The sequence below is a fragment of the Heterodontus francisci genome, chromosome 22, assembly GCF_036365525.1.
Source record: "Heterodontus francisci isolate sHetFra1 chromosome 22, sHetFra1.hap1, whole genome shotgun sequence".
NCBI lineage: Eukaryota > Metazoa > Chordata > Chondrichthyes > Heterodontiformes > Heterodontidae > Heterodontus > Heterodontus francisci.
The window spans coordinates 34,887,645-34,907,894 of NC_090392.1; the positions used below are offsets into that span (position 1 = coordinate 34,887,645).

At 43.7% G+C, this 20,250-nt stretch overlaps 6 non-coding genes across 6 annotated transcripts; all 6 read right to left on the reverse strand.

Moving 5' to 3' along the window:
• Positions 1 to 1,603: 1,603 nt before the first annotated feature.
• On the reverse strand, positions 1,604 to 1,676 carry trnai-uau (transfer RNA isoleucine (anticodon UAU)). The gene has a single exon. It is a non-coding gene; the product is annotated as a tRNA-Ile (tRNA).
• Positions 1,677 to 5,083: 3,407 nt separating this feature from the next.
• On the reverse strand, positions 5,084 to 5,156 carry trnai-uau (transfer RNA isoleucine (anticodon UAU)). The gene has a single exon. It is a non-coding gene; the product is annotated as a tRNA-Ile (tRNA).
• Positions 5,157 to 8,564: 3,408 nt separating this feature from the next.
• Positions 8,565 to 8,637, reverse strand: trnav-cac (transfer RNA valine (anticodon CAC)). Its single transcript has one exon. It is a non-coding gene; the product is annotated as a tRNA-Val (tRNA).
• A 3,393-nt stretch (positions 8,638 to 12,030) lies between these two features.
• Positions 12,031 to 12,103, reverse strand: trnav-cac (transfer RNA valine (anticodon CAC)). The gene has a single exon. It is a non-coding gene; the product is annotated as a tRNA-Val (tRNA).
• Positions 12,104 to 15,509: 3,406 nt separating this feature from the next.
• Positions 15,510 to 15,582, reverse strand: trnam-cau (transfer RNA methionine (anticodon CAU)). The gene has a single exon. It is a non-coding gene; the product is annotated as a tRNA-Met (tRNA).
• A 3,408-nt stretch (positions 15,583 to 18,990) lies between these two features.
• trnav-cac (transfer RNA valine (anticodon CAC)) lies at positions 18,991 to 19,063 on the reverse strand. Its single transcript has one exon. It is a non-coding gene; the product is annotated as a tRNA-Val (tRNA).
• Between the last annotated feature and the right edge of the window lie 1,187 nt (positions 19,064 to 20,250).

Below are 20,250 nucleotides of genomic sequence, written 5' to 3' on the forward strand. Positions count from 1 at the left end.
CTGAATATTGAGTTCAATAATTCCAGAGCATGACGGGGCCCCCATTTTACTTTCATTTTTTGTTATTTTTCATTTTTACATTTTTTACATTTTTTTGTATGTTTATTTTATTTCATCTTAGTTTGTTCAGTTTGCTTACCCACTGTTTTTTTTCCTGTTTGTACTTGCTGCTGTTCAATTTTCAGTCCATTAACAGTCCTCTCTGTACTAATGCTTTGTCTTTCAACACACCATTAACATATTGTTTGCCTTTGCTCCATGACCTTCTGGTCAGCTATTCTGTGGCCTTGTCCAATCTACACCTTCTCCTTTGTTATCTCTTGCTCCACCCCCGCTTTACTTGCTTCTAACCTTTGACATTTCTAATATTTGCCAGTTCTGAAGAAGGGTCACTGAGCCGAAATGTTAACTCTGCTTCTGTCTCCACAGATGCTGCCAGTCGTGCTGAGTATTTCCAGAATTTCTTGTTTTTATTTCAGATTTCCAGCATCCACAGTATTTTGCTTTTATTCATGTATATTCTTCCTCGGTTCAATATGAAGGAGCGCTTTGATATTGAGCGGAGCCGCAGTGCATCTCATTTTCAACGCCACCTTGTTAGTGTTCCTGTTACTTGCCGAATGAAGAACAAAATAAAATAATAATTTGGCAGGTCTGCCTGTTTCCTTAGCTTCAGTTACAGAATCAGCCGTGTCCGTCCTTAAGGGAGGCAAAGTACTCCCAGCGGCTCTGCGTGACGCTGAATAGTTATGTTAATCTGCATCAATAAATCCAGGTATGTCTCTGTTACTGACTGAACAAAACGCTAATAAATCTGTGAGCGACTGTCATAACTTAAATAACTTTTTCCCCTCTGCGTGTCATGAACCTTCACCCCTTGTCATAATTGCGGCTACATGTTAAGAGCTGGGTTATCAAGGTGCTTAAGACACCAAGAATCTGCTGCAGCAGTGGTTAAATTGAAAAGGATTTTTGCCCCTTTTACCCAAGAAGAAATGTTCAGGTGGAGCAATTTCCCCCAACTTGTTTCCATAGGAGATTCATCATTGCAACTCAAAGAAAGTTTCAGTCACTTGGGTGTTCTGTAAGAGCTGCTCGGAGGTTCAGTGACCCGGATATCATGTGCCTACGTTTTGCTGAGCCGGTGCTTGGTTGATGGGGAGATTTGGCCCGGGTTGTGCTATTTTACCTCCCCGAGATGGCCAGTAACCTGTTGATTGAGGCAGCAGACGCCTCTTGCTGCTGACAGCGAGTAATTGGACAGTGCGGGTCAAAATATTGCAGCGTGCCCCTGTCTCAACGACTGTGGAGCTGGTGAAAGTGAATTGCTGATGTGCTTTTGCCTCGTCTGAAATGAGACTAAGATTCGCTGTTACTTAGCAAGCTCGTGTTGCAGGTTTCTATTCTCATCTGAGCCAAATAAAGTGTCACTGCTCGGTTTTGAGGAACTTTCTGCAGCATCAGGACTAGAAAGAGGAGCGAGTGCAAGGCATTGTGCACACAATGTGCAAGAGAAAGAGGGCTTTGAGAAATTGTGTTGTGTTCATGGGGAATGTCAATGATTGCATATTTCTTGCGAACAAGTTTGGGTTCGTTTTGAAAATGTTTCTGCCCAGTTTTGAACTAGGGACCTTTTGCGTATAAGGCAAACGTGATCACCTCTACACTACAGAAACTCAACACAGTTGCATCGCTGAGGAAGCTGCAAGTATTGTTAAACTATACAGTCTTAATCGATTTGTGGTGCTTGTTTCATTGAAATGCAATTCCACTGTGACATTTCGCAAGGCTGCAGAGGTATTGACCCAGCCATGGACGATCAGCAGTGCACAACACATCGCCAGTCCATTCAGGCCATCGTACCATGGCAGTTTTTTGAAAGACTTGCCATTTGGGCCCACTTCCTTCGCTCTGCTTTTGTTTGCCTCTCCTTTCATGCAATTATCCAATTCCCTTTTTTTTAAAACTCTCCCTTAAGAAACTAAGTTTGTAAGAGGTGCAGCAGCTGCTGCAGTGTTAATGCACAGTGTGCCATCATTGACAAAGATTCCCTTCCCCAACCACACCAAGACATCCACTTGGGATTCTTGCCAAGTTCTGGATTTCATTTCTCATTATTTACTGATTGCACTGACACATATTTGTGTTTTTAAACTCTTTATTTTGATCAAATGAGTCCTTATTTTGCTGAGATGCTACATACAATGTGATTACCCTCGCAGTAGAATGCGTAACAGAGGCAGTTATATAATGGGGGCGAAGGTTCACTGCAGCTATATAATGTCCTGGTTGGCCCCCACCTGGAGTCCTCTGCATAGTCTGGGCATGCCAATTTATATAGTATACAAATTGGCCTTGGTATACAGGGCAGTTCAGATCCAGCAGAATGTTTGCAGAGTTCAAATGGTTAGATTAGGAAGCCATGTCCCCTCTTCCACAGAGACAGCTGTTGGTTTCCACCTGGTGCCTCACTTGTTTCTGAATTTCAAGGTGTAGAATGAAATGAAGCAACGTAACCCAAGTTTGCAATGCATTCCACGCAATCATCAAACACATCATTCCTGTCTTCCTCACCTTAGCTGCACAGCCCTCGAAACGTTGCAATCCATGTAACACAGTATTTGTTCCAGGTTTAGGCTTTCAGTAGGATTATAATAATATCTGTGCCCTTATCTTGAAATGAGATTCTCAGCAATATCCAACACAAATTGAATTGCATAGATGACAGGCAAATATAGGAAAACAGGTCAGTATGCAACACAATTCCATGGTGCCCATTTTCAGATGCACAATAGTCTTCTTTTCCAGCAAATGAAAGAATTTTTCAGTGAATCATTTGCAAAGTCAGAGTTAATGGCATTTGTGCTTTTCTTTCTTCTTGTTTTGCAACATACTGGCGCCTGAATCCAATTCATGTATATTCATGTTTATTGGGGAGACCAAACGCAGACTGGGTGACCGCTTTGCGGAATACGTCGGCTCAGTCCGCAAGCAGGACCCTGAGCTTCCGGTTGCTTGTCATTTCAAGACTGCCCACTGCTCTCATGCTCACATCTCTATCCTGGGATTGCCTCAGTGTTCCAGTGAACATCAACACAAGCTCGAAAAACAGCATCCCGTTGACCGATTAGTTTAGTTTGGTGATACAGCAGTGAAACAGGCCCTTCGGCCCACCGAGTCTGTGCTGACCATCGACCACCCATTTATACTAATCCGACACGAATTCCATATTCCTACCACATCCCCACCTTCCCTATATTTCCCTGCCACCTCCCTATACGAGGGGCAATTTATAATCGCCAATTAACCTATCAAGCAGCCAGTCTTTGGCATGTGGGAGGAAACCCGAGCACCCAGAGGAATCCCACGCAGACACAGGGAGAACTTGCAAACACCACGCAGGCAGTGCCCAGAATTGAAAGCGGGTCGCTGGAGCTGTGAGGCTGCGGTGTGAACCACTGCACACGAGAGCGTGCCGGACTGAATATTGAGTTCAATAATTCCAGAGCATGACGGGGCCCCCATTTTACTTTCATTTTTTGTTATTTTTCATTTTTACATTTTTTACATTTTTTTGTATGTTTATTTTATTTCATCTTAGTTTGTTCAGTTTGCTTACCCACTGTTTTTTTTCCTGTTTGTACTTGCTGCTGTTCAATTTTCAGTCCATTAACAGTCCTCTCTGTACTAATGCTTTGTCTTTCAACACACCATTAACATATTGTTTGCCTTTGCTCCATGACCTTCTGGTCAGCTATTCTGTGGCCTTGTCCAATCTACACCTTCTCCTTTGTTATCTCTTGCTCCACCCCCGCTTTACTTGCTTCTAACCTTTGACATTTCTAATATTTGCCAGTTCTGAAGAAGGGTCACTGAGCCGAAATGTTAACTCTGCTTCTGTCTCCACAGATGCTGCCAGTCGTGCTGAGTATTTCCAGAATTTCTTGTTTTTATTTCAGATTTCCAGCATCCACAGTATTTTGCTTTTATTCATGTATATTCTTCCTCGGTTCAATATGAAGGAGCGCTTTGATATTGAGCGGAGCCGCAGTGCATCTCATTTTCAACGCCACCTTGTTAGTGTTCCTGTTACTTGCCGAATGAAGAACAAAATAAAATAATAATTTGGCAGGTCTGCCTGTTTCCTTAGCTTCAGTTACAGAATCAGCCGTGTCCGTCCTTAAGGGAGGCAAAGTACTCCCAGCGGCTCTGCGTGACGCTGAATAGTTATGTTAATCTGCATCAATAAATCCAGGTATGTCTCTGTTACTGACTGAACAAAACGCTAATAAATCTGTGAGCGACTGTCATAACTTAAATAACTTTTTCCCCTCTGCGTGTCATGAACCTTCACCCCTTGTCATAATTGCGGCTACATGTTAAGAGCTGGGTTATCAAGGTGCTTAAGACACCAAGAATCTGCTGCAGCAGTGGTTAAATTGAAAAGGATTTTTGCCCCTTTTACCCAAGAAGAAATGTTCAGGTGGAGCAATTTCCCCCAACTTGTTTCCACAGGAGATTCATCATTGCAACTCAAAGAAAGTTTCAGTCACTTGGGTGTTCTGTAAGAGCTGCTCGGAGGTTCAGTGACCCGGATATCATGTGCCTACGTTTTGCTGAGCCGGTGCTTGGTTGATGGGGAGATTTGGCCCGGGTTGTGCTATTTTACCTCCCCGAGATGGCCAGTAACCTGTTGATTGAGGCAGCAGACGCCTCTTGCTGCTGACAGCGAGTAATTGGACAGTGCGGGTCAAAATATTGCAGCGTGCCCCTGTCTCAACGACTGTGGAGCTGGTGAAAGTGAATTGCTGATGTGCTTTTGCCTCGTCTGAAATGAGACTAAGATTCGCTGTTACTTAGCAAGCTCGTGTTGCAGGTTTCTATTCTCATCTGAGCCAAATAAAGTGTCACTGCTCGGTTTTGAGGAACTTTCTGCAGCATCAGGACTAGAAAGAGGAGCGAGTGCAAGGCATTGTGCACACAATGTGCAAGAGAAAGAGGGCTTTGAGAAATTGTGTTGTGTTCATGGGGAATGTCAATGATTGCATATTTCTTGCGAACAAGTTTGGGTTCGTTTTGAAAATGTTTCTGCCCAGTTTTGAACTAGGGACCTTTTGCGTATAAGGCAAACGTGATCACCTCTACACTACAGAAACTCAACACAGTTGCATCGCTGAGGAAGCTGCAAGTATTGTTAAACTATACAGTCTTAATCGATTTGTGGTGCTTGTTTCATTGAAATGCAATTCCACTGTGACATTTCGCAAGGCTGCAGAGGTATTGACCCAGCCATGGACGATCAGCAGTGCACAACACATCGCCAGTCCATTCAGGCCATCGTACCATGGCAGTTTTTTGAAAGACTTGCCATTTGGGCCCACTTCCTTCGCTCTGCTTTTGTTTGCCTCTCCTTTCATGCAATTATCCAATTCCCTTTTTTTTAAAACTCTCCCTTAAGAAACTAAGTTTGTAAGAGGTGCAGCAGCTGCTGCAGTGTTAATGCACAGTGTGCCATCATTGACAAAGATTCCCTTCCCCAACCACACCAAGACATCCACTTGGGATTCTTGCCAAGTTCTGGATTTCATTTCTCATTATTTACTGATTGCACTGACACATATTTGTGTTTTTAAACTCTTTATTTTGATCAAATGAGTCCTTATTTTGCTGAGATGCTACATACAATGTGATTACCCTCGCAGTAGAATGCGTAACAGAGGCAGTTATATAATGGGGGCGAAGGTTCACTGCAGCTATATAATGTCCTGGTTGGACCCCACCTGGAGTCCTCTGCATAGTCTGGGCATGCCAATTTATATAGTATACAAATTGGCCTTGGTATACAGGGCAGTTCAGATCCAGCAGAATGTTTGCAGAGTTCAAATGGTTAGATTAGGAAGCCATGTCCCCTCTTCCACAGAGACAGCTGTTGGTTTCCACCTGGTGCCTCACTTGTTTCTGAATTTCAAGGTGTAGAATGAAATGAAGCAACGTAACCCAAGTTTGCAATGCATTCCACGCAATCATCAAACACATCATTCCTGTCTTCCTCACCTTAGCTGCACAGCCCTCGAAACGTTGCAATCCATGTAACACAGTATTTGTTCCAGGTTTAGGCTTTCAGTAGGATTATAATAATATCTGTGCCCTTATCTTGAAATGAGATTCTCAGCAATATCCAACACAAATTGAATTGCATAGATGACAGGCAAATATAGGAAAACAGGTCAGTATGCAACACAATTCCATGGTGCCCATTTTCAGATGCACAATAGTCTTCTTTTCCAGCAAATGAAAGAATTTTTCAGTGAATCATTTGCAAAGTCAGAGTTAATGGCATTTGTGCTTTTCTTTCTTCTTGTTTTGCAACATACTGGCGCCTGAATCCAATTCATGTATATTCATGTTTATTGGGGAGACCAAACGCAGACTGGGTGACCGCTTTGCGGAATACGTCGGCTCAGTCCGCAAGCAGGACCCTGAGCTTCCGGTTGCTTGTCATTTCAAGACTGCCCACTGCTCTCATGCTCACATCTCTATCCTGGGATTGCCTCAGTGTTCCAGTGAACATCAACACAAGCTCGAAAAACAGCATCCCGTTGACCGATTAGTTTAGTTTGGTGATACAGCAGTGAAACAGGCCCTTCGGCCCACCGAGTCTGTGCTGACCATCGACCACCCATTTATACTAATCCGACACGAATTCCATATTCCTACCACATCCCCACCTTCCCTATATTTCCCTGCCACCTCCCTATACGAGGGGCAATTTATAATCGCCAATTAACCTATCAAGCAGCCAGTCTTTGGCATGTGGGAGGAAACCCGAGCACCTAGAGGAATCCCACGCAGACACAGGGAGAACTTGCAAACACCACGCAGGCAGTGCCCAGAATTGAAAGCGGGTCGCTGGAGCTGTGAGGCTGCGGTGTGAACCACTGCACACGAGAGCGTGCCGGACTGAATATTGAGTTCAATAATTCCAGAGCATGACGGGGCCCCCATTTTACTTTCATTTTTTGTTATTTTTCATTTTTACATTTTTTACATTTTTTTGTATGTTTATTTTATTTCATCTTAGTTTGTTCAGTTTGCTTACCCACTGTTTTTTTTTCCTGTTTGTACTTGCTGCTGTTCAATTTTCAGTGCATTAACAGTCCTCTCTGTACTAATGCTTTGTCTTTCAACACACCATTAACATATTGTTTGCCTTTGCTCCATGACCTTCTGGTCAGCTATTCTGTGGCCTTGTCCAATCTACACCTTCTCCTTTGTTATCTCTTGCTCCACCCCCGCTTTACTTGCTTCTAACCTTTGACATTTCTAATATTTGCCAGTTCTGAAGAAGGGGCACTGAGCCGAAATGTTAACTCTGCTTCTGTCTCCACAGATGCTGCCAGTCGTGCTGAGTATTTCCAGAATTTCTTGTTTTTATTTCAGATTTCCAGCATCCACAGTATTTTGCTTCAATTCATGTATATTCTTCCTCGGTTCAATCTGAAGGAGCGCTTTGATATTGAGCGGAGCCGCAGTGCATCTCATTTTCAACGCCACCTTGTTAGTGTTCCTGTTACTTGCCGAATGAAGAACAAAATAAAATAATAATTTGGCAGGTCTGCCTGTTTCCTTAGCTTCAGTTACAGAATCAGCCGTGTCCGTCTTTAAGGGAGGCAAAGTACTCCCAGCGGCTCTGCGTGACGCTGAATAGTTATGTTAATCTGCATCAATAAATCCAGGTATGTCTCTGTTACTGACTGAACAAAACGCTAATAAATCTGTGAGCGACTGTCATAACTTAAATAACTTTTTCCCCTCTGCGTGTCATGAACCTTCACCCCTTGTCATAATTGCGGCTGCATGTTAAGAGCTGGGTTATCAAGGTGCTGAAGACACCAAGAATCTGCTGCAGCAGTGGTTAAATTGAAAAGGATTTTTGCCCCTTTTACCCAAGAAGAAATGTTTAGGAGGAGCAATTTCCCCCAACTTGTTTCCACCGGAGATTCATCATTGCAACGCAAAGAAAGTTTCAGTCACTTGGGTGTTCTGTCAGAGCTGCTCGGAGGTTCAGTGACCCGGATATCATGTGCCTACGTTTTGCTGAGCCGGTGCTTGGTTGATGGGGAGATTTGGCCCGGGTTGTGCTATTTTACCTCCCCGTGATGGCCAGTAACCTGTTGATTGAGGCAGCAGACGCCACTTGCTGCTGACAGCGAGTAATTGGACAGTGCGGGTCAAAATATTGCAGCGTGCCCCTGTCTCAACGACTGTGGAGCTGGTGAAAGTGAATTGCTGATGTGCTTTTGCCTCGTCTGAAATGAGACTAAGGTTCGCTGTTACTTAGCAAGCTCGTGTTGCAGATTTCTATTCTCATCTGAGCCAAATAAAGTGTCACTGCTCGGTTTTGCGGAACTTTCTGCAGCATCAGGACTAGAAAGAGGAGCGAGTGCAAGGCATTGTGCACACAATGTGCAAGAGAAAGAGGGCTTTGAGAAATTGTGTTGTGTTCATGGGGAATGTCAATGATTGCATATTTCTTGCGAAGAAGTTTGGGTTCGTTTTGAAAATGTTTCTGCCCAGTTTTGAACTGGGGACCTTTTGCGTGTGAGGCAAACGTGATCACCACTACACTACAGAAACTCAACACGTTACAGCGCTGAGGAAGCTGCAAGTATTGTTAAACTATACAGTCTTAATCGATTTGTGGTGCTTGTTTCATTGAAATGCAATTCCACTGTGACATTTCGCAAGGCTGCAGAGGTATTGACCCAGCCATGGACGATCAGCAGTGCACAACACATCGCCAGTCCATTCAGGCCATCGTACCATTGCCAGTTTTTTCAAAGACTTGCCACTTGGGCCCACTTCCTTAGCTCTGCTTTTCTTTGCCTCTCCTTTCATGCAATTATCCAATTCCCTTTTTTTAAAACTCTCCCTTAAGAAACTAAGTTTGTAAGAGGTGCAGCAGCTGCTGCAGTGTTAATGCACAGTGTGCCATCATTGACAAAGATTCCCTTCCCCAACCACACCAAGACATCCACTTGGGATTCTTGCCAACTTCTGGATTTCATTTCTCATTATTTACTGATTGCACTGACACATATTTGTGTTTTTAAACTCTTTGTTTTGATCAAATGAGTCCTTATTTTGCTGAGATGCTACATACAATGTGATTACCCTCGCAGTAGAATGCGTAACAGAGGCAGTTATATAATGGGGGAGAAGCTTCACTGCAGCTATATAATGTCCTAGTTGGACCCCACCTGGAGTCCTCTGCATAGTCTGGGCATGCCAATCTATACAGTATACAAATTGGCCTTGGTATACAGGGCAGTTCAGATCCAGCAGAATGTTTGCAGAGTTCAAATGGTTAGATTAGGAAGCCATGTCCCCTCTTCCACAGAGACAGCTGTTGGTTTCCACCTGGTGCCTCACTTGTTTCTGAATTTCAAGGTGTAGAATGAAATCAAGCAACGTAACCCAAGTTTGCAATGCATTCCACGCAATCATCAAACACATCATTCCTGTCTTCCTCACCTCAGCTGCACAGCCCTCGAAACGTTGCAATCCATGTAACACAGTATTTGTTCCAGGTTTATGCTTTCAGTAGGATTATAATAATATCTGTGCCCTCATCTTGAAATGAGATTCTCAGCAATATCCAACACAAATTGAATTGCATAGATGACAGGCAAATATAGGAAAACAGGTCAGTATGCAACACAATTCCATGGTGCCCATTTTCAGATGCACAATAGTCATCTTTTCCAGCAAATGAAAGAATTTTTCAGTGAATCATTTGCAAAGTCAGAGTTAATGGCATTTGTGCTTTTCTTTCTTCTTGTTTTGCAACATACTGGCGCCTAAATCCAATTCATGTATATTCATGTTTATTGGGGAGACCAAACGCAGACTGGGTGACCGCTTTGCGGAATACGTCGGCTCAGTCCTGAGCATCCGGTTGCTTGCCATTTCAAGACTGCCCACTGCTCTCATGCTCACATCTCTATCCTGGGATTGCCTCAGTGTTCCAGTGAACATCAACACAAGCTCGAAAAACAGCATCCCGTTGACCGATTAGTTTAGTTTGGTGATACAGCAGTGAAACAGGCCCTTCGGCCCACCGAGTCTGTGCTGACCATCGACCACCCATTTATACTAATCCGACACGAATTCCATATTCCTACCACATCCCCACCTTCCCTATATTTCCCTACCACCTCCCTATACGAGGGGCAATTTATAATGGCCAATTAACGTATCAAGCAGCCAGTCTTTGGCATGTGCGAGGAAACCGGAGCACCCAGAGGAATCCCACGCAGACACAGGGAGAACTTGCAAACACCACGCAGGCAGTGCCCAGAATTGAAAGCGGGTCGCTGGAGCTGTGAGGCTGCGGTGTGAACCACTGCACACGAGAGCGTGCCGGACTGAATATTGAGTTCAATAATTCCAGAGCATGACGGGGCCCCCATTTTACTTTCATTTATTGTTATTTTTCATTTTTACATTTTTTACATTTTTTTGTATGTTTATTTTATTTCATCTTAGTTTGTTCAGTTTGCTTACCCACTGTTTCTTTTCCTGTTTGTACTTGCTGCTGTTCAATTTTCAGTCCATTAACAGTCCTCTCTGTACTAATGCTTTGTCTTTCAACACACCATTAACATATTGTTTGCCTTTGCTCCATGACCTTCTGGTCAGCTATTCTGTGGCCTTGTCCAATCTACACCTTCTCCTTTGTTATCTCTTGCTCCACCCCCGCTTTACTTGCTTCTAACCTTTGACATTTCTAATATTTGCCAGTTCTGAAGAAGGGTCACTGAGCCGAAATGTTAACTCTGCTTCTGTCTCCACAGATGCTGCCAGTCGTGCTGAGTATTTCCAGAATTTCTTGTTTTTATTTCAGATTTCCAGCATCCACAGTATTTTGCTTTTATTCATGTATATTCTTCCTCGGTTCAATATGAAGGAGCGCTTTGATATTGAGCGGAGCCGCAGTGCATCTCATTTTCAACGCCACCTTGTTAGTGTTCCTGTTACTTGCCGAATGAAGAACAAAATAAAATAATAATTTGGCAGGTCTGCCTGTTTCCTTAGCTTCAGTTACAGAATCAGCCGTGTCCGTCTTTAAGGGAGGCAAAGTACTCCCAGCGGCTCTGCGTGACGCTGAATAGTTATGTTAATCTGCATCAATAAATCCAGGTATGTCTCTGTTACTGACTGAACTAAACGCTAATAAATCTGTGAGCGACTGTCATAACTTAAATAACTTTTTCCCCTCTGCGTGTCATGAACCTTCACCCCTTGTCATAATTGCGGCTACATGTTAAGAGCTGGGTTATCAAGGTGCTTAAGACACCAAGAATCTGCTGCAGCAGTGGTTAAATTGAAAAGGATTTTTGCCCCTTTTACCCAAGAAGAAATGTTCAGGAGGAGCAATTTCCCCCAACTTGTTTCCACAGGAGATTCATCATTGCAACTCAAAGAAAGTTTCAGTCACTTGGGTGTTCTGTAAGAGCTGCTCGGAGGTTCAGTGACCCGGATATCATGTGCCTACGTTTTGCTGAGCCGGTGCTTGGTTTCTGGGGAGATTTGGCCCGGGTTGTGCTATTTTACCTCCCCGAGATGGCCAGTAACCTGTTGATTGAGGCAGCAGACGCCACTTGCTGCTGACAGCGAGTAATTGGACAGTGCGGGTCAAAATATTGCAGCGTGCCCCTGTCTCAACGACTGTGGAGCTGGTGAAAGTGAATTGCTGATGTGCTTTTGCCTCGTCTGAAATGAGACTAAGGTTCGCTGTTACTTAGCAAGCTCGTGTTGCAGATTTCTATTCTCATCTGAGCCAAATAAAGTGTCACTGCTCGGTTTTGCGGAACTTTCTGCAGCATCAGGACTAGAAAGAGGAGCGAGTGCAAGGCATTGTGCACACAATGTGCAAGAGAAAGAGGGCTTTGAGAAATTGTGTTGTGTTCATGGGGAATGTCAATGATTGCATATTTCTTGCGAAGAAGTTCGGGTTCGTTTTGAAAATGTTTCTGCCCAGTTTTGAACTGGGGACTTTTTGCGTGTGAGGCAAACGTGATCACCACTACACTACAGAAACTCAACACGTTACAGCGCTGAGGAAGCTGCAAGTATTGTTAAACTATACAGTCTTAATCGATTTGTGGTGCTTGTTTCATTGAAATGCAATTCCACTGTGACATTTCGCAAGGCTGCAGAGGTATTGACCCAGCCATGGACGATCAGCAGTGCACAACACATCGCCAGTCCATTCAGGCCATCGTACCATTGCCAGTTTTTTCAAAGACTTGCCACTTGGGCCCACTTCCTTAGCTCTGCTTTTCTTTGCCTCTCCTTTCATGCAATTATCCAATTCCCTTTTTTTAAAACTCTCCCTTAAGAAACTAAGTTTGTAAGAGGTGCAGCAGCTGCTGCAGTGTTAATGCACAGTGTGCCATCATTGACAAAGATTCCCTTCCCCAACCACACCAAGACATCCACTTGGGATTCTTGCCAACTTCTGGATTTCATTTCTCATTATTTACTGATTGCACTGACACATATTTGTGTTTTTAAACTCTTTGTTTTGATCAAATGAGTCCTTATTTTGCTGAGATGCTACATACAATGTGATTACCCTCGCAGTAGAATGCGTAACAGAGGCAGTTATATAATGGGGGAGAAGCTTCACTGCAGCTATATAATGTCCTAGTTGGACCCCACCTGGAGTCCTCTGCATAGTCTGGGCATGCCAATCTATACAGTATACAAATTGGCCTTGGTATACAGGGCAGTTCAGATCCAGCAGAATGTTTGCAGAGTTCAAATGGTTAGATTAGGAAGCCATGTCCCCTCTTCCACAGAGACAGCTGTTGGTTTCCACCTGGTGCCTCACTTGTTTCTGAATTTCAAGGTGTAGAATGAAATCAAGCAACGTAACCCAAGTTTGCAATGCATTCCACGCAATCATCAAACACATCATTCCTGTCTTCCTCACCTCAGCTGCACAGCCCTCGAAACGTTGCAATCCATGTAACACAGTATTTGTTCCAGGTTTATGCTTTCAGTAGGATTATAATAATATCTGTGCCCTCATCTTGAAATGAGATTCTCAGCAATATCCAACACAAATTGAATTGCATCGATGACAGGCAAATATAGGAAAACAGGTCAGTATGCAACACAATTCCATGGTGCCCATTTTCAGATGCACAATAGTCATCTTTTCCAGCAAATGAAAGAATTTTTCAGTGAATCATTTGCAAAGTCAGAGTTAATGGCATTTGTGCTTTTCTTTCTTCTTGTTTTGCAACATACTGGCGCCTAAATCCAATTCATGTATATTCATGTTTATTGGGGAGACCAAACGCAGACTGGGTGACCGCTTTGCGGAATACGTCGGCTCAGTCCGCAAGCAGGACCCTGAGCATCCGGTTGCTTGCCATTTCAAGACTGCCCACTGCTCTCATGCTCACATCTCTGTCCTGGGATTGCCTCAGTGTTCCAGTGAACATCAACACAAGCTCGAAAAACAGCATCCCGTTGACCGATTAGTTTAGTTTGGTGATACAGCAGTGAAACAGGCCCTTCGGCCCACCGAGTCTGTGCTGACCATCGACCACCCATTTATACTAATCCGACACGAATTCCATATTCCTACCACATCCCCACCTTCCCTATATTTCCCTACCACCTTCCTATACGAGGGGCAATTTATAATGGCCAATTAACCTATCAAGCAGCCAGTCTTTGGCATGTGCGAGGAAACCGGAGCACCCAGAGGAATCCCACGCAGACACAGGGAGAACTTGCAAACACCACGCAGGCAGTGCCCAGAATTGAAAGCGGGTCGCTGGAGCTGTGAGGCTGCGGTGTGAACCACTGCACACGAGAGCGTGCCGGACTGAATATTGAGTTCAATAATTCCAGAGCATGACGGGGCCCCCATTTTACTTTCATTTATTGTTATTTTTCATTTTTACATTTTTTACATTTTTTTGTATGTTTATTTTATTTCATCTTAGTTTGTTCAGTTTGCTTACCCACTGTTTTTTTTCCTGTTTGTACTTGCTGCTGTTCAATTTTCAGTCCATTAACAGTCCTCTCTGTACTAATGCTTTGTCTTTCAACACACCATAAACATATTGTTTGCCTTTGCTCCATGACCTTCTGGTCAGCTATTCTGTGGCCTTGTCCAATCTACACCTTCTCCTTTGTTATCTCTTGCTCCACCCCCGCTTTACTTGCTTCTAACCTTTGACATTTCTAATATTTGCCAGTTCTGAAGAAGGGTCACTGAGCCGAAATGTTAACTCTGCTTCTGTCTCCACAGATGCTGTCAGTCGTGCTGAGTATTTCCAGAATTTCTTGTTTTTATTTCAGATTTCCAGCATCCACAGTATTTTGCTTTTATTCATGTATATTCTTCCTCGGTTCAATATGAAGGAGCGCTTTGATATTGAGCGGAGCCGCAGTGCATCTCATTTTCAACGCCACCTTGTTAGTGTTCCTGTTACTTGCCGAATGAAGAACAAAATAAAATAATAATTTGGCAGGTCTGCCTGTTTCCTTAGCTTCAGTTACAGAATCAGCCGTGTCCGTCTTTAAGGGAGGCAAAGTACTCCCAGCGGCTCTGCGTGACGCTGAATAGTTATGTTAATCTGCATCAATAAATCCAGGTATGTCTCTGTTACTGACTGAACAAAACGCTAATAAATCTGTGAGCGACTGTCATAACTTAAATAACTTTTTCCCCTCTGCGTGTCATGAACCTTCACCCCTTGTCATAATTGCGGCTACATGTTAAGAGCTGGGTTATCAAGGTGCTTAAGACACCAAGAATCTGCTGCAGCAGTGGTTAAATTGAAAAGGATTTTTGCCCCTTTTACCCAAGAAGAAATGTTCAGGCGGAGCAATTTCCCCCAACTTGTTTCCACAGGAGATTCATCATTGCAACTCAAAGAAAGTTTCAGTCACTTGGGTGTTCTGTAAGAGCTGCTCGGAGGTTCAGTGACCCGGATATCATGTGCCTACGTTTTGCTGAGCCGGTGCTTGGTTTCTGGGGAGATTTGGCCCGGGTTGTGCTATTTTACCTCCCCGAGATGGCCAGTAACCTGTTGATTGAGGCAGCAGACGCCTCTTGCTGCTGACAGCGAGTAATTGGACAGTGCGGGTCAAAATATTGCAGCGTGCCCCTGTCTCAACGACTGTGGAGCTGGTGAAAGTGAATTGCTGATGTGCTTTTGCCTCGTCTGAAATGAGACTAAGATTCGCTGTTACTTAGCAAGCTCGTGTTGCAGGTTTCTATTCTCATCTGAGCCAAATAAAGTGTCACTGCTCGGTTTTGAGGAACTTTCTGCAGCATCAGGACTAGAAAGAGGAGCGAGTGCAAGGCATTGTGCACACAATGTGCAAGAGAAAGAGGGCTTTGAGAAATTGTGTTGTGTTCATGGGGAATGTCAATGATTGCATATTTCTTGCGAAGAAGTTTGGGTTCGTTTTGAAAATGTTTCTGCCCAGTTTTGAACTAGGGACCTTTTGCGTATGAGGCAAACGTGATCACCTCTACACTACAGAAACTCAACACAGTTGCATCGCTGAGGAAGCTGCAAGTATTGTTAAACTATACAGTCTTAATCGATTTGTGGTGCTTGTTTCATTGAAATGCAATTCCACTGTGACATTTCGCAAGGCTGCAGAGGTATTGACCCAGCCATGGACGATCAGCAGTGCACAACACATCGCCAGTCCATTCAGGCCATCGTACCATGGCAGTTTTTTGAAAGACTTGCCATTTGGGCCCACTTCCTTCGCTCTGCTTTTGTTTGCCTCTCCTTTCATGCAATTATCCAATTCCCTTTTTTTTAAAACTCTCCCTTAAGAAACTAAGTTTGTAAGAGGTGCAGCAGCTGCTGCAGTGTTAATGCACAGTGTGCCATCATTGACAAAGATTCCCTTCCCCAACCACACCAAGACATCCACTTGGGATTCTTGCCAAGTTCTGGATTTCATTTCTCATTATTTACTGATTGCACTGACACATATTTGTGTTTTTAAACTCTTTATTTTGATCAAATGAGTCCTTATTTTGCTGAGATGCTACATACAATGTGATTACCCTCGCAGTAGAATGCGTAACAGAGGCAGTTATATAATGGGGGCGAAGCTTCACTGCAGCTATATAATGTCCTGGTTGGACCCCACCTGGAGTCCTCTGCATAGTCTGGGCATGCCAATTTATATAGTATACAAATTGGCCTTGGTATACAGGGCAGTTCAGATCCAGCAGAATGTTTGCAGAGTTCAAATGGTTAGATTAGGAAGCCATGTCCCCTCTTCCACAGAGACAGCTGTTGGTTTCCACCTGGTGCCTCACTTGTTTCTGAATTTCAAGGTGTAGAATGAAATGAAGCAACGTAACCCAAGTTTGCAATGCATTCCACGCAATCATCAAACACATCATTCCTGTCTTCCTCACCTTAGCTGCACAGCCCTCGAAACGTTGCAATCCATGTAACACAGTATTTGTTCCAGGTTTAGGCTTTCAGTAGGATTATAATAATATCTGTGCCCTTATCTTGAAATGAGATTCTCAGCAATATCCAACACAAATTGAATTGCATAGATGACAGGCAAATATAGGAAAACAGGTCAGTATGCAACACAATTCCATGGTGCCCATTTTCAGATGCACAATAGTCTTCTTTTCCAGCAAATGAAAGAATTTTTCAGTGAATCATTTGCAAAGTCAGAGTTAATGGCATTTGTGCTTTTCTTTCTTCTTGTTTTGCAACATACTGGCGCCTGAATCCAATTCATGTATATTCATGTTTATTGGGGAGACCAAACGCAGACTGGGTGACCGCTTTGCGGAATACGTCGGCTCAGTCCGCAAGCAGGACCCTGAGCTTCCGGTTGCTTGTCATTTCAAGACTGCCCACTGCTCTCATGCTCACATCTCTATCCTGGGATTGCCTCAGTGTTCCAGTGAACATCAACACAAGCTCGAAAAACAGCATCCCGTTGACCGATTAGTTTAGTTTGGTGATACAGCAGTGAAACAGGCCCTTCGGCCCACCGAGTCTGTGCTGACCATCGACCACCCATTTATACTAATCCGACACGAATTCCATATTCCTACCACATCCCCACCTTCCCTATATTTCCCTGCCACCTCCCTATACGAGGGGCAATTTATAATCGCCAATTAACCTATCAAGCAGCCAGTCTTTGGCATGTGGGAGGAAACCGGAGCACCTAGAGGAATCCCACGCAGACACAGGGAGAACTTGCAAACACCACGCAGGCAGTGCCCAGAATTGAAAGCGGGTCGCTGGAGCTGTGAGGCTGCGGTGTGAACCACTGCACACGAGAGCGTGCCGGACTGAATATTGAGTTCAATAATTCCAGAGCATGACGGGGCCCCCATTTTACTTTCATTTTTTGTTATTTTTCATTTTTACATTTTTTACATTTTTTTGTATGTTTATTTTATTTCATCTTAGTTTGTTCAGTTTGCTTACCCACTGTTTTTTTTTCCTGTTTGTACTTGCTGCTGTTCAATTTTCAGTGCATTAACAGTCCTCTCTGTACTAATGCTTTGTCTTTCAACACACCATTAACATATTGTTTGCCTTTGCTCCATGACCTTCTGGTCAGCTATTCTGTGGCCTTGTCCAATCTACACCTTCTCCTTTGTTATCTCTTGCTCCACCCCCGCTTTACTTGCTTCTAACCTTTGACATTTCTAATATTTGCCAGTTCTGAAGAAGGGGCACTGAGCCGAAATGTTAACTCTGCTTCTGTCTCCACAGATGCTGCCAGTCGTGCTGAGTATTTCCAGAATTTCTTGTTTTTATTTCAGATTTCCAGCATCCACAGTATTTTGCTTCAATTCATGTATATTCTTCCTCGGTTCAATCTGAAGGAGCGCTTTGATATTGAGCGGAGCCGCAGTGCATCTCATTTTCAACGCCACCTTGTTAGTGTTCCTGTTACTTGCCGAATGAAGAACAAAATAAAATAATAATTTGGCAGGTCTGCCTGTTTCCTTAGCTTCAGTTACAGAATCAGCCGTGTCCGTCTTTAAGGGAGGCAAAGTACTCCCAGCGGCTCTGCGTGACGCTGAATAGTTATGTTAATCTGCATCAATAAATCCAGGTATGTCTCTGTTACTGACTGAACAAAACGCTAATAAATCTGTGAGCGACTGTCATAACTTAAATAACTTTTTCCCCTCTGCGTGTCATGAACCTTCACCCCTTGTCATAATTGCGGCTGCATGTTAAGAGCTGGGTTATCAAGGTGCTGAAGACACCAAGAATCTGCTGCAGCAGTGGTTAAATTGAAAAGGATTTTTGCCCCTTTTACCCAAGAAGAAATGTTTAGGAGGAGCAATTTCCCCCAACTTGTTTCCACCGGAGATTCATCATTGCAACGCAAAGAAAGTTTCAGTCACTTGGGTGTTCTGTCAGAGCTGCTCGGAGGTTCAGTGACCCGGATATCATGTGCCTACGTTTTGCTGAGCCGGTGCTTGGTTGATGGGGAGATTTGGCCCGGGTTGTGCTATTTTACCTCCCCGTGATGGCCAGTAACCTGTTGATTGAGGCAGCAGACGCCACTTGCTGCTGACAGCGAGTAATTGGACAGTGCGGGTCAAAATATTGCAGCGTGCCCCTGTCTCAACGACTGTGGAGCTGGTGAAAGTGAATTGCTGATGTGCTTTTGCCTCGTCTGAAATGAGACTAAGGTTCGCTGTTACTTAGCAAGCTCGTGTTGCAGATTTCTATTCTCATCTGAGCCAAATAAAGTGTCACTGCTTGGTTTTGCGGAACTTTCTGCAGCATCAGGACTAGAAAGAGGAGCGAGTGCAAGGCATTGTGCACACAATGTGCAAGAGAAAGAGGGCTTTGAGAAATTGTGTTGTGTTCATGGGGAATGTCAATGATTGCATATTTCTTGCGAAGAAGTTTGGGTTCGTTTTGAAAATGTTTCTGCCCAGTTTTGAACTGGGGACTTTTTGCGTGTGAGGCAAACGTGATCACCACTACACTACAGAAACTCAACACGTTACAGCGCTGAGGAAGCTGCAAGTATTGTTAAACTATACAGTCTTAATCGATTTGTGGTGCTTGTTTCATTGAAATGCAATTCCACTGTGACATTTCGCAAGGCTGCAGAGGTATTGACCCAGCCATGGACGATCAGCAGTGCACAACACATCGCCAGTCCATTCAGGCCATCGTACCATTGCCAGTTTTTTCAAAGACTTGCCACTTGGGCCCACTTCCTTAGCTCTGCTTTTCTTTGCCTCTCCTTTCATGCAATTATCCAATTCCCTTTTTTTAAAACTCTCCCTTAAGAAACTAAGTTTGTAAGAGGTGCAGCAGCTGCTGCAGTGTTAATGCACAGTGTGCCATCATTGACAAAGATTCCCTTCCCCAACCACACCAAGACATCCACTTGGGATTCTTGCCAACTTCTGGATTTCATTTCTCATTATTTACTGATTGCACTGACACATATTTGTGTTTTTAAACTCTTTATTTTGGTCAAATGAGTCCTTATTTTGCTGAGATGCTACATACAATGTGATTACCCTCGCAGTAGAATGCGTAACAGAGGCAGTTATATAATGGGGGCGAAGCTTCACTGCAGCTATATAATGTCCTGGTTGGACCCCACCTGGAGTCCTCTGCATAGTCTGGGCATGCCAATCTATATAGTATACAAATTGGCCTTGGTATACAGGGCAGTTCAGATCCAGCAGAATGTTTGCAGAGTTCAAATGGTTAGATTAGGAAGCCATGTCCCCTCTTCCACAGAGACAGCTGTTGGTTTCCACCTGGTGCCTCACTTGTTTCTGAATTTCAAGGTGTAGAATGAAATCAAGCAACGTAACCCAAGTTTGCAATGCATTCCACGCAATCATCAAACACATCATTCCTGTCTTCCTCACCTTAGCTGCACAGCCCTCGAAACGTTGCAATCCATGTAACACAGTATTTGTTCCAGGTTTATGCTTTCAGTAGGATTATAATAATATCTGTGCCCTCATCTTGAAATGAGATTCTCAGCAATATCCAACACAAATTGAATTGCATAGATGACAGGCAAATATAGGAAAACAGGTCAGTATGCAACACAATTCCATGGTGCCCATTTTCAGATGCACAATAGTCATCTTTTCCAGCAAATGAAAGAATTTTTCAGTGAATCATTTGCAAAGTCAGAGTTAATGGCATTTGT